The sequence below is a fragment of the Stegostoma tigrinum genome, chromosome 40 (genome assembly GCF_030684315.1).
Source record: "Stegostoma tigrinum isolate sSteTig4 chromosome 40, sSteTig4.hap1, whole genome shotgun sequence".
In the NCBI taxonomy this organism is placed as follows: Eukaryota; Metazoa; Chordata; class Chondrichthyes; order Orectolobiformes; family Stegostomatidae; genus Stegostoma; species Stegostoma tigrinum.
This window is the reverse complement of record NC_081393.1, coordinates 18,459,392-18,472,554: the sequence shown is the minus strand read 5'-3', so window position 1 is coordinate 18,472,554 and position 13,163 is coordinate 18,459,392. Positions and strand designations below refer to the sequence as shown.

The 13,163-nt window shown below is 45.2% G+C and overlaps 2 long non-coding RNA genes across 4 annotated transcripts in view; one reads left to right on the top strand and one right to left on the bottom strand.

Moving 5' to 3' along the window:
* Positions 1–266: 266 nt before the first annotated feature.
* LOC125448033 (uncharacterized) overlaps positions 267–13,163 on the bottom strand; it is a 30,135-nt gene continuing 17,238 nt past the window's right edge. The window contains exon 3 of one of the 3 annotated variants that reach the window (XR_007246636.2): positions 267–1,113. This is a non-coding gene — a long non-coding RNA (uncharacterized LOC125448033). Of the gene's footprint in view, positions 1,114–8,888; positions 9,385–9,425; positions 9,618–13,163 lie in introns of those variants that run through there. The other 2 variants (XR_007246635.2, XR_007246637.2) reach the window with 2 other exon arrangements.
* LOC125448032 (uncharacterized) lies at positions 1,951–10,473 on the top strand. Its single transcript, XR_009443070.1, has 3 exons — positions 1,951–2,086; positions 9,086–9,151; positions 10,352–10,473. It is a non-coding gene; the product is annotated as an uncharacterized LOC125448032 (long non-coding RNA).

Sequence of the window (13,163 nt, the reverse complement as noted above, 5' to 3'; positions counted from 1 at the left end):
TTCAAAACATTGGGTATAATTTCCCTTTATAGAACTACACTGACTCTGCTTGTTAAAGGGCCATTGATTTTGTCTTTTGACCATTACTTCCCCCATTTGACCCTGCTGCAGGGGGCGGTCATGCACGTGTGAGGGAGACTTTTTTTTGTTTTTCACTACGAGTGGTAATGAGCTGGAACTCGTGGTGGACGTCGACGCAGGAAATGATTTCAATAGGAGATTGGATGGGTGCTCGGGGGGAATAAACACAGCACTGCGCAGGGAAATGGGAACTGACGAGAGAGAGGAGGGCTAGCATGGATTCAGAGAGCCAAATGGACTCTTGCGCTGTGTTGCTGTACGATTGCAGACTACAGAAGCTTCTGCCGATGGAGTGGTGGCTCTTAGTATGTTTCAAATCATTTAAAACTGATGCAGCAAATAAACGACGAGGTGAAGAAGATTTATTCTAGTCTTTAAACCTCTATCAGCTCTCTCAAAGAAGTGCTAGATCCTCAAGTGTATTAGCAGATCTCTCCGGTCTCAAAGTAGATGAGTTAAACATCAGTCAACTGTAAAGGCCCTGTGCATCTCTTTGTGATAGCCAGGCAATGTGCTTCTCATTTCAGGTCCAGAGCATAAACGGCGGCTTTTCAAAGCTCAAAAGCATCGTTCCGCTGATCCGTAAAGACCGGAAACCCAGCAAAGTGCACGTACTGCGGGCTGCGTCGGAATACATCCGTCTCCTTCACAACATCTGCAGGAACCTGTTGCTGCTGAGGTAGGGCAGATGTGAGAGAATTGTGAACTTCACCAGAAGAAACATTACAGCAGCCTTCAATATTGGACTGTATCTCTGCTGGGTGTCCCCTTGTCTCACTGCCGTACAAGTTCATGTTTGGTCTCTGCATTGTGCTGATGGTCCATTATAATGTTGTTGGGGGACAGTACTGTCTGGTTACCTGAAGTCAGTTGAACCTGTTTTGGTGCAGCACAATGGCTCAGTGGTTAGCACTGCTGCTTCACAGCGCCAGGGACCGGGATTTGAATCCACCCTCGGGGCGTCTGTCTGTGTGGAGTTTGCACATTCTCCCTGTGTCTGTGTGGGTTTCCTCTGGGTGCTCTGTTTTCCTCCTGCAATCCAAATATGTTCAGGTTAGGTGATTGGCCATGCTAAATTGCCCATAGTGTCCAGGCTAGGTGGATCATTTTAGGGAAATTCAGAGTTAGAGGGATAGAGTAGGATTTGTGTCTGGTTGGGATGGATTTGATGGGCCTAATGGCCTGACTTCCACACTGTAGGGATTCTGTGATGATTATATGATTCTAAACCTACTTTAAAACAGTTACATTCACTCAAATAAGCCATATAAACCAAATTATATCTGCCTCCATCACTTTCTCTGGCAGCCCATTCCATATATGCACCACTGTCTGTGTGAAGAAGTTGCTCCTCAGGACCTCCTTAAATCCTTCCCCTCTCACCTTAAACCTGTGCCTTTCACTTTTCAATTCCCCATCTCTGAGGGAAAAATACAGTATGAATTCATCCTATCTATGCCCCTCATGATTTTACACACGTCAAAAAGGTCACTTCTGATTCTGCTAGGTTTCAAGGAATAAGATCGTACCCTGGCCAACCTGTTCCTACAACTCATACCTACTAGTCCTGGCAACATCTTCATAAATCTTCCTTGCACACTTTCCAGTTTAACTACATCTTTCCTATAACGGTAACCAAAACTGTACACGATACTCCAAGTGCAGCCTCACCAATGACTTAGGAAACTGTAACATAACATCCCAACTCCTATACTCGATGTCCTGACCAATTTGTAGCTTGGCCAGGAAGTTCTAACAATTATTGCCTTTGGTACAGGAGATGGTCAAGGGGGCCCAGGCTGCAGAGCATCCGAACTTTGGGGAATTGTCGCTGCCAGTGAACAGGAGACCTGCCGAAGAGATCCATGACTGCCGGCCGCACCTTCCCATGGACGATGCTGCAGGAGGTCAGCTCGGATTCCCAGCTGATGAAGAGGAGCTGAATGTCTGGCCGGGTCACGCTGTGCCCTGCGTTGGGATAGTCCAACTCGAGGATGGAAACCTGGTGACGTATCCACGAAATGCCACATTAATTTCCAGAATTGCAGTTTAAAGCCTGTATGTGTCGTGTCCAGCAGATGGCCTTTCCAGCATCAATTCCGTTCTTCTATATTTCGGTAGTCACTGTGATGTAACTCGTGCCTGTTACTGGCAGTGGGTTCAGCATTGTTGACTGGGCAAGCACAAATTGTCATCCTGTTATGTGATCTCCACTTGTATTCCTCCCCCCTAAACTTATGATTTCCACAGCTCATCTACTGCCAAAGCCCCCTGTTGTGCCTTTGTTTGACTGTTTCCACCCCCTTCACCCCTCTGTAATCCCAAACTGATCCAAAACTCAGCTCCCCAAGTCTTAGCTTGAGCTGAGCCCCATTCTAGCTATTGCTGGCTCACGTTGATTCTGGGTCAAGCACCCACATTGGTGTTCAAATTTTCGATACTGTTTTCAAATCTCCCTGCCTCCCTGTCTCTGTAACCTCCAGCCCTCTGCAATCTCTGTGCTTTGTCTCGGCTGTTCCCTGATTTTAATCGTAGTGCCATTGGCAGCCGTGTCCTCTAATGTCTGGGCCCCGAGCTCTGAAATTCCCCCCTGCAATGCATCTTCCATCTCTACACTTCCGTCCCAACTCTCAGCCCTCCCTTAAAACCAAATTAAAACCAAAAGAACGTTGAATGCTATAAACCAGAAACAAAAATAGAGATTACTGGAAAAGCTGAGCCGGTCTGGCAGCAACTGAGGAAAGAAACCAGAGTTAACGTTGCGTCTCGAGTGACCCTTGCTCATTTAAAACCAATCTGTTTGACCCAGGTTCTGATCTCCAGCATTGCAGTACCTTGTAACTCGATGTTTGTTATTTGTTATTTTATAAAGCTGCAATGAGACACTTTGAAGTGTTTTGCTATATCAGAGACATCTTATAATTATTACTTGCTAACCATTGTGACAGGATTAAAAATGTACATTTTAAGTGATGGCACTGTTTTTCTTGCGCCTGTTTTTGTTTGACTGATCGGATTAGGGGTTGGAGACTAGGATAACTGGTATTAATAATGTCAGTCGGGCAATTTTGTTTTAATCTGTGTTTGAGACAAAACAGTGGGATGCCAGCAGTAATGTTGGTTTTGTATTGTGATCCAGGGCTCACTTTATGTTCCTGACTCAAAGCTTCTTTTTAACATTACTTTCTCAATACTGAAAGACTTGTAGGTCACCAAAAAGAGGTGTGAGCCAATCGGAGATGAGATGAACAAAATAAATCCTCGATAAGTGGGACATGAGTATTACATTTCGGATTCTCTGTGGCTGGTTTAGCTTTGCACTTCACACAGTGTATCCTGCACCAGTTTCACGTTGGGTTTACCTGTTCTTTCTTGGGGGCGGGGGGGGGGGGCGTCGTCATTTGTCTGTAAGAGAAAACCAGAAATTTCCTGGTGAAACTCAACAGGTCTGGCTGCATCTGTGGGAAGAAAGCAGAGGTAATGTTTTGAGTCCGGTGACACTGCGTCGGAACAGATAGCAGCTCAGGACTAAAATGATGTAATGCTGAAAATGAAGATAGAGAGGGTGTGGAGGAACGGGGCAGTGGGTGAAAATAGATTTCCTGTGTAAGAAACAACCCATGTCTTGACAGTACTGGGTGTAGGGTGGGTAGGAAATAGGCAAAGATGGAATAAGGCTGTAAAATTACTGAGCTCAGTGTTGTGTCCTGGAAGCCGCAGGGTTCCAAGTGGAAAATGAGGTGCTGTTCTTCTGAGCTTGTGTAGAGCTTTGCTGGAACAATGCAGCAAGCCTGATACAGATGCTGGCCAGGGAGCAAGGTGGTGTGTTGAAATGGCAGGCAACACCAATTGCAGATGCCATCAAGATTGGTGGTCATAGTGAACAGCGAAGAAGGTTACCTCAGAGTACAACAGGATCTTGATCAAATGGGCCGAGGAGCAGCAGATAGAGTTTAATTTAGATAAATATGGGGTGCTGAGTTTTGGAAAGGCAAGTCAGGACAGGACTTGTACACTTAATGGTGGTGTCCTGGCAATGTTGCCAAACAAAGAGACCCAGTGGTCAACGTTCATAATTCCTTGAAAGGTAGACAGGGCAGTGAAGTACACTCGCCTTTATTGGTCAGTGCGTTGAGTATAGGGGTTGAGAGGGGCATGTTGCGGCTCTACAGGACATTGGTTAGGGCCACTTTTGGAATACTGCGTTCAATTCTGGTCTCCCTGCTATAGGAAGGATGTTATTAAACTGGAAATGGTTCAAAAAAGATTTACAAGGATATTGTCGGGGTGGAGAGTTTGAGCTATAGGAAGAGGTTGAATAGGCTGGGGCTATTTTTCCTGGAGCATTAGATGTTGAGGGGTGGCCTTTTAGACGCTTATAAAGTCATGAGGGGCATGGGTAAGGTGAATAGCCAAAATCATTTCTTTAAGGCAGAGGAGTCCAAAACTAGAGGGCAGAGGTTGAAGTGAGAGAAGAAACATTTAGAAGGGATCTAATGGGCAACTTCTTCACCCAGAGGTTGATGCGTGTATGGAACGAGCTGCCAAAGGAAGTGATGGAGTCTGGTACAATTACAACATCTAACAGGACTCTGAATGGGTACATGGATAGGAAGGGTTTAGAGGGATAGGGACCAAATGATGGCAAACAGGACTAGGTCAGATTGGGAAACTTAGTCAGCATGGACAAGTTGGACGTGAGGGTCTGCTAACGTGCAGCGGAAACCTATGACTCTGTAACAGGGAAGCTCAGGGTCCTTTTGTAGACAGAACGTAGGTGTTCCAAAGCAGTCGCAGTCTGCGTTTCAATGTAGAGGAAACCACGTTGTGATCAGTAAATGCAGTAAACTAGATTGTGTGATGTGCAGGTAAAGCATTGCTTCACCTGGGAGATCTGTCTGGGGCCATGGATACTGAAGAGAGAGGAAGTAAACAGGCAGGAGTTGCACCTTCTGTGATTGCAGGGGAAGATGTAGGGAGTGAAGGAGTGGACCAACGTGTCCTGTTGGGAATGGCCCCTGCAGAAGACTGACAAAGAAAGTGAGGGGAATATGTGTGTGGTGGTGGAATCCTGCTGGATGTGGTGAAAGTGGTGGCAGATGATCCTCTGGATGTGGATGCGTGTGGGTGGTGGGTGAGGATGGCGGGGGAGCGGGTGCGAGGGCCAAACTCTGAGAAGGGTCTAATCTGTCAGCCGCAGCAGTGGGGAAACCTCCGTTGTGGAAAAAGGTGAGCATTGTGCAGAAACTGACATCATTGGACCAGAAACATTGTGGTTGTATTGTAAGTTTCAACTAAATCGACAGCACAGCAGTAACGGCTGGCTGGTGTTGCGATTGTAGTCGGGAGATCTTCCTTCCTCCAGTGAAGTAAGGATCAAGCTGCTGAGTTTGTTGAAGTGTTTTATTTAATTCCTAACTGAGAGTAATGTCGTGGACCACGTATCGTGCTGCCAAGAATCAGTAGTTGTAACAGAGCAGTCCGTTAAGCCCAATGACTTTGAACAGTCTCTGAGGTTAAAATAGAAAGCCAATCTGAATGAAATGACTTGACTGCAGCACCCCGTAAACACCCACATCCTTTCACCAGTCTCTAACTTTTGGAGAGAGAGTTGTAATTTCTGTGAAACTCTGGACACCTTGAGGCAACTTAGAGTTAAAAGTTAGTGCAATGGTGAGCGTGAAACCATTGTCAGTTGTGAAAAGGTTCACTAATGCCTGACAGGGAGGGAAATCCATCATCCCTGCCTGCCTGGCCTATACGTAACTCCAGACCCTCAGCAATGTGGTAGATTCTGACCAGCCCTCTAAACTTTGGCAGCAGTTTTCTGCCCCCAATGTGAGGTGAGAAGTGGGCTGTTTGCTGATGGTCAGCAAATGATCAGCACCTCCAAATGCTGCAAGATCCGGGAAGTATCCAGGCTTGGGCTAGTGGGTGGCAAGTGATGTTCAGGCAACACAAGTGCCAGGCAATGGGGAAATGATGGCCTGTTTATCCAGTCAGCGGATAATGTATTTCCATGGGGGGGATTGTGGAATTTGAATCCAATAAAAATCTGGAATTGAGAGTCTAATAATGACTATTCTGAATTGTTGGAAAAACCCATCTGGTTCTCCTTACATAAGGAAGCTGCATCCTAACCTGCTCTGTCCTAACTGTGACTTGATACCAAGAAGCTAGACAGCATCCAGGGCAAAGCAGCCCACCACATCACAAACATTGTGAATAGACAGCATTTGTTCTCAGTCTTTTATCTGAAGGCAGCTCTTTTCATCACTGAACTTGCACTGTACTGCATTTAGTTTTGCGTATCCTTCCTTAGTTACAGAAACCAAAACTGCACAGCACTCGAGGTGTGGCCTTGCCAAAGTCCTGTACAATTGTTCTAAGACCCCCTTACTCCTGCACTCTAATCCCATAGCAAATGTAAAACCTGGTTATATTTATCTTAAGAATTGCTGGCTATCTGATCTTGCGTTTCTTTCAGCATTGTAAAATCTGTAGTGAAATCCAAAGATTGTAGAGGGTCAGATCAGAACTGATGAGTTCTTTCTCTCTGTAACCACTTCTTTTGATCCCCAGGACATAGGCCATCAGGTCCAGGGACTTATTACTTCTTCAATCTCACTAATTTCTGAAGTTTGATTTCCTGACCGATATGGAACCTTGAAGTTCCTTATTCTCACTTGCCATCTGAAATCCCTGTTATTTTCAGTAGTCCTCTACCATGAAATGAAATATTTGTTTCGTGTCTTTATCATCACCTTATCCTCTGTCTCTCATCTGAGACTGTAAGGAACCAACATTCGCTTCAGCTACTCACTTCCTTTTTTTTAATGTAAATTTTAAAAAGGCAAAACAAAGTCTGCTTTTATATTCCTGGTTAATTTGGTCATTTATCCCCTCCTTTTCAATCAATTACTTGGCCATCCTTTGCTATCTAAATCTTGATGGTTAACTCTGTTCACAACATCATGAGTCCCCTCTCTTAAATCTAATGATGTCCTTTAAAGAGCTTCTAACTGTAAAGTTGGAGAGATGGCGGCTCCTTGGAGAAGTGAAAACTGGGAAGTGGAGGTGTTTCAAAATTGCAGAGAGGTTTGATTGGGTAGATCCCATGGGATCCAATTTGAACTGGCCAAGTGAATACAAAATTGGCTTGACGGTAGGAGCCAGAGGGTGTTGGTGGTGGGTTATTTTTCAGACTGGAGACATGACCAGCGGTGTGGGGCTCTTGTCATTTATAGAAGTGACTTGGATAAGAATATAGGAGGCATGGTTAGTAAGTTTGCAAACAACAGCAAAATTGGCAGCACAGTGGATAACAAAGGAGGTTATCTAAAATTACAAAGAGATCTTGATCAATCGGGCCAATGGGCTGATGAGTGGCAGATGGAGTTTAATTTTGATAAATGCAAGGTATTTGATTTGCATAGAACAATCAAGGGCAGGGCTTATACAATGGATGGAACAGAGACTCAGGAGTTCAGGTACATAATTCTATTGAAATTTGCATCATATATCGACAAGGGGGTTAAGAAGGTGTTTAGCGCACTTGCCTTCATTGCTCACACCTTTAAGTGTAGGAGTTGGGCCAACATGTTATGGTTATACAGGATGTTGGCGAGATCTCTTCTGGAGCAGTTCTGGTCATCCTGCCACAGGAAGGATATTATTAAATTAGAAAGGGTTCAGAAGAGATTTACCAAGATCTTACCAGGAATAGAGGGGTTGAGTTATAAAAAGACTGGAAAGGCTAGGTTTTTTTTTCACTGGAGCATAGGAGGTTGAGGGCTGACCTGATAGAGGTTTAGTGAATCATGATGGGCACAGATAAAGTGAATAGCAAGGGTCTTTTCTCTAAGGTGGGGAATTTTGAAACTGGGGGGTGTATTTTTAACATGAGAGGAGAAAGTTTTAAAAAGGACATGGGAGCAACTTTTTCTTGTACACAGAGTGGTTTGCATGTGGAGTGAACTTCCAGACTAAGTGATATATTTGAATACAGTTAACGTTTTCAAGACATTTCGATAAGTACATGAATAAAAAAAAAAGTCTGGAGGGAAATGAGCCAAACGCAGGCGGGTGGGATTAATTTAGTTTGGGATTATGGTTAACATGGCCTGTTTGGACAAAGGGTCTGTTTCTGTGCTGTACAACTGTTTGATCTTTGAGGGGGCTGTCTCCCGGCTTTGAATAATTTGCATTCCCAAAAGAAAATAACTGCTGGGTGGCTGTAGAAACAAGTGATTCTGCTGGTGAGAGAATCCAAAACAGTAGGCTGCAAATCTAGGATAATTGCTACAAGAGCTGTTGAGTGATTCAGCACTTATTTATAATTATTCTGGATGGCTCCCCAAAAGCCTTTCACAAATGTTCACCCTTCATTCATCAGCAGGTCAGGAGATGATTCTATGTCCTGACAGTGAATTTAGAAATGTTCAACTGCAGAGGGGTGAGCAGAAGAGAAACACTCAGGAGAAGGCTATAGAAGGATCTGTCGATAGATCTAGTGGGTGTTGGCAAATGTGGGAAATTTAAATGCCACCAACGGCCAGTTGATTCCATTCGCTTGTCTTTGTGCTGTACCATCCCTACGTGGCACATTATCTGGATGTAGAATCATACAAAGATAGCAGGGTGTAGAGCTGGATGAACACAGCAGACCAAGCAGCATCATAGGAGAGGAAAGCTGACATTTCGGGTCAAGACCCTTCTTCAGAAACGTCAAACTTTCCTGCTCTTAAGATGCTGCTTGGCCTGCTGTGTTCATCCAGCTCTACACCTTGTTATCTCAGATTCTCCAGCATCTGCAGTTCCTACTATCTCCATAGAATCATACAGTACAGACGAGACCTGTTAACCTGTGCGTAGAGTGTTGCATGATTTGTGTGTGGAGTACACAAAGTACTCCATCTGCGCATGGAGTGCAGTGTCTGTATATCTCATTGACCTTTCACGCGAGTCTATAATTCATTGTGGACTTTGTTTGATTGTGTTTCAGATCCTCCAAGCGACTGAGGGCCTGTGTTCCAATGTAGCTGTCAGGTTGGCTCTGGAATAGTTCAAGGTAAGCAGTTGCTGTTTCATTCGTTGTACGGGTGGAGGCTCGGCCTGGCTGACTGCAAATTGTACCTGTGAGCAGACATCCACAGTGATAGCTCAACACAGCAGCAGCCGCAGGGTGACTGGTGTTGAAAACGAGTCCCACTGATACAAGAGAGCTGCTGGCACCATTTCTCATCTCATCCTCATCAGGGCTGATGCACGAATGCCTCATTTCAGAGGGAGCGGCAATTTATCCTGTGAGAGAAGAGAGTGTTGATTGGTCAGCAAGCTGCCTCCAGTGACACACAACACACACCAGCGAACTCTTGTCCTGTGTGTTATTTAACTCTAAAAGGCGGACTGTACAGCAATGCTGTGACCAATCAATGCCATTCTCTCTCGAGGTGTAAATTGTGGTTCCTCTCGTAAATTAGTTTCTTGGGTGTGACCTGGTCAGCGCAAGATGGAAAGTTGTTGACACGGGGTCCCTGTTGAGAAGGATTAAAATTAATTGAGACTTGAAAAATTAAATTGGACATTTGGAATTTGTTAGAATTCATATTACATCGCTGAGTCAGATCTGCTTGCTGTCTGTAGCCTGAGTATTGACGCTGCTCTGTTCGGTTCAGTCCACTCCTATCCAGGTGTGAGGAATATTCGGGAGAAAATTTCTCAGAAGCAGTGATTGATGACAAATAATAATGTGGTTCACTCGGCTGTCAAAGGGTAAAGGGCAACCTGATAGAGGTTTACAAAGTATGAAGAAACGGATAGGATGGACCGTCAGTCTCTTTCCCAGGTTTGAACTAGGGGACGTTGGCCTAAGGTAAAATGGGGAAAGTTTAAAGGAGATGTGAGAGGCAAGATTTTTACACTCTGGTAAGTGCCAGGAATGCGTTGCCAGAGGAGATGTTGGATACAGATACAGTTTAAGAGGCAGCTTAACAGATTAATGAATAGGCAGGAATTGAGAGGTGTGGGCCACTTAGAGGTGAAATGTTTTTAGTTTAGCTGTGTATCATATGTTGGCACAGTCTGGGTGGGCCAAATGGCCTGTTCCTCTGTTGTAGTGTTCTATATTTCCTTTGTGATGCTACAGATCACCTTGAGACAGCAGCTTTCCTTTTAAGGTGATCATCTTGAGGCAGGCTGCCTTGTTTTAAAAAAAAAATGCAGCATTTACCTATCTAACTTGTATCTGATGTGTTTTCTTTCATTACAGATGATGTAATCCCAGAGTGTGATACTGAAAAAAGTGTCTGCGATATATAGATGTGAAATCGTTTCTCAACAGTTCAAAAGACTTGTAAAACATAAATGGCCCGATGAGAAACGGGGATTAAAATGAGCACGTACTCTCAAATTTTGTCATAGTTGGGCATTTGAGTGACTAGCGTACCAGAGAACCACGTTGCTTGAACTGTGTTTGGCTCTAGAGATGCCACTAGGCTGCTTGCTACAACACAATGAACCAGCAGACTGTGCCAAGTCAGCAGGTCTCTGGTTGGGTCACGGTAGAGTCTTGGCCCACGCTTTTGGGTGGCGGTGGGGGGGGGGGGGGTGTTCTTGAGAGGGTGCAGAGGGAGATTGATCAGAATGTGCCTCAATAGGAGTGGTTTTAGCGACTGAGCTTGGTTGGAGAAGCTGATGTGGGGACGCTGTTTTCCATTTTTTACACAGTGGTGGGCGTGTGGAATGCGCTGCCGGCAGTGGTACTGGGGTCAGATACTTGAGAGACTTCTAAGTGACTCCTGGATTGGCAGATAGGGGATAGTAAAATGGAGGGTACACAGGGTAGATAGATCTTAGTAGGATAATAGGTCGGCGCAATATCATGGGCCGAACAGCCTGTACTGTTCTATGTTCATGGAGTGAAGGAAATTGAGGGGAAGAGGTGTTTGATAGAGGCACCTAGGATTGTGACCGGTTTCGACAAAGGGAGGCTGTCCCCTATCAGCTGACGGTACAAAGTTAGAGGAGGAAGTGCAGTTCAGTGCACAAAGTTATGGGTAAGAGATACGAGAAAAACTTTTCTCCCTGAGCAGGGGGTCATGAGCTAGAACTCGCTGCCTCTGAGGGTGGGGGCAGTGAAGACGATAATGGATTTCCAAAGGAAATCAGACAGGCACTTGAGGGAAATAAACTGGCAGGAGAAATGGAACTGGCAGAATTTCTTTGTTAACAGAGCAGACAATTCTAGGCCCGAAACCTCTGCCTTCCTGCTCCTCTGATGCTGCTTGGCCTGCTGTGTTCATCCAGCTCTACACCTTGTTATCTCAGACATACAGTGAACTGACTCCTTCTGAGACAGTGTGTTGCAATTCCAGCAGCGGCCACTATCCCTTGTGGCGCTAAGGAGCCCACCAGCCTCCAAATGGCCGCCTTTCTTTGACAGGGGAGGGTCCTTGTCGTTCAGAGGTTAAATATGTGAGGGACCAGTCAAGAGGCATCAGCGACCGGCAGATATGGCGTTGCACTGCCTTCAAAGCTGGTTGACTTGCCCTGTGTCACACCTCAGCCCCACCCTGCAAAGTCCCCAACCTGTGGTTTTACAATCTACTTGCTCCCAGTGGGATCAGCGCTAAGTATTGAGGGGCCATGCAGTGCTGGTAAGTCTCACCAGTTAATTTGCATGGATCTAGCAATCAACTCCATACAGCTCTCCCCACACTCCGAGCCTCACTATTGTTTTAAATCACTAACTGGACTTCATGTGTCATCTACCCATTGGACCTGCTGCATTGGGAACTCCTCTTAAGTGCAGGATCAATTCTTGTGATGGTTTGAGGCTTGCCCTGATCAGCGGAATAAAAACTTCGACAAAAGACTGCATTTACTATCTCTTCGCTCGGCATGAAGTAAGGTCTTTCCAGAGATTTTTGGGCATTTTTAATTTGTAATTTTTCACCTCGATCTAATTTTGTTTCTTTTTTTTCACCCCCGTGTCAAGGTTGAATATAATTCGTCATCCACTCTCGGTCACATTTTGTTCCTTCAAACTCGATGCAAACTTAATGATAGAAACTAGGAGCAGGAGTAGGTCATTCGGCCCTTTGAGCCTGCTTCCCCCGTTCAATATGATAATGGGTTTATCATCCAACTAAGTCCTCTGTTCCATTTTTGCATCCTTTGATCACTTTATCACTAAGAACTCCTTGAAAACATTCAATGTTTTCCCCCCGACTGCTTTCTATGACAGAGAATTCCACAGGCTCCTGTACTCTGGGTGGAGATATGTATGTTCATCTCAGTCCGACCCCATAATTGTTTGACTGTGACCCCCTGTTTCTCGACTAAACCCCCCCCCCCCACCATTATCAGGAATGTCTCTCCTGTCTTTACCCTGTCTAGTCCCTGTTAGAATTTGATAGGTTTCTATGAGATGATCACCTCATTCTTTAGTGAATATAATCCTAACTTGATCAAGTCATCCTTCATGCCATCCCAGGAATCATTCTGGTAAACCTTTGCTGTGCTCCCTCCATTGCCAGAACATCCATCCTTGCATGAGTAAACCCAAACCTCTTTCACAATATTCCAGGGTGTGTTCTTGCCCTGTCTCATTGTAGCGAGATATTCCAGCTCCTGCACACACATCCTCTTGCCATGAAGGCCAAAATGCGATGTTGCCTTCTTAACCATCCGCTGGTCCTACAAGGCTGACTTTCAGTGACTGGTGTAGGAGAGACATCCAGATCTCATTGCACTCTTCCCCCACCCCACCCCCGCCACCGCAACCTTTCCCCAATTAAATACCATTCCAAAAAAATCTAGTTTCCAGTTTCTGCTTCCAGAGTGGATAACCTCACACCAATCCCCATTAAACTACTTCTGCCCACTCAATGAACTCATCCGAATCATACTCTGCATCCTCCTCATTGCTCACTCGCCCACTCAGCTTTGTGCGGATTTTCTAACAAATGGCTGTGCTCGGTCACTCCATCTAAAACAACATCTCCTTTTGCTTCCTGTGGTCAGGGGATGCCCTTTTATTGGAGTTTGGAAGATGCTCCTGTACAGTCTTGCTAAATGGA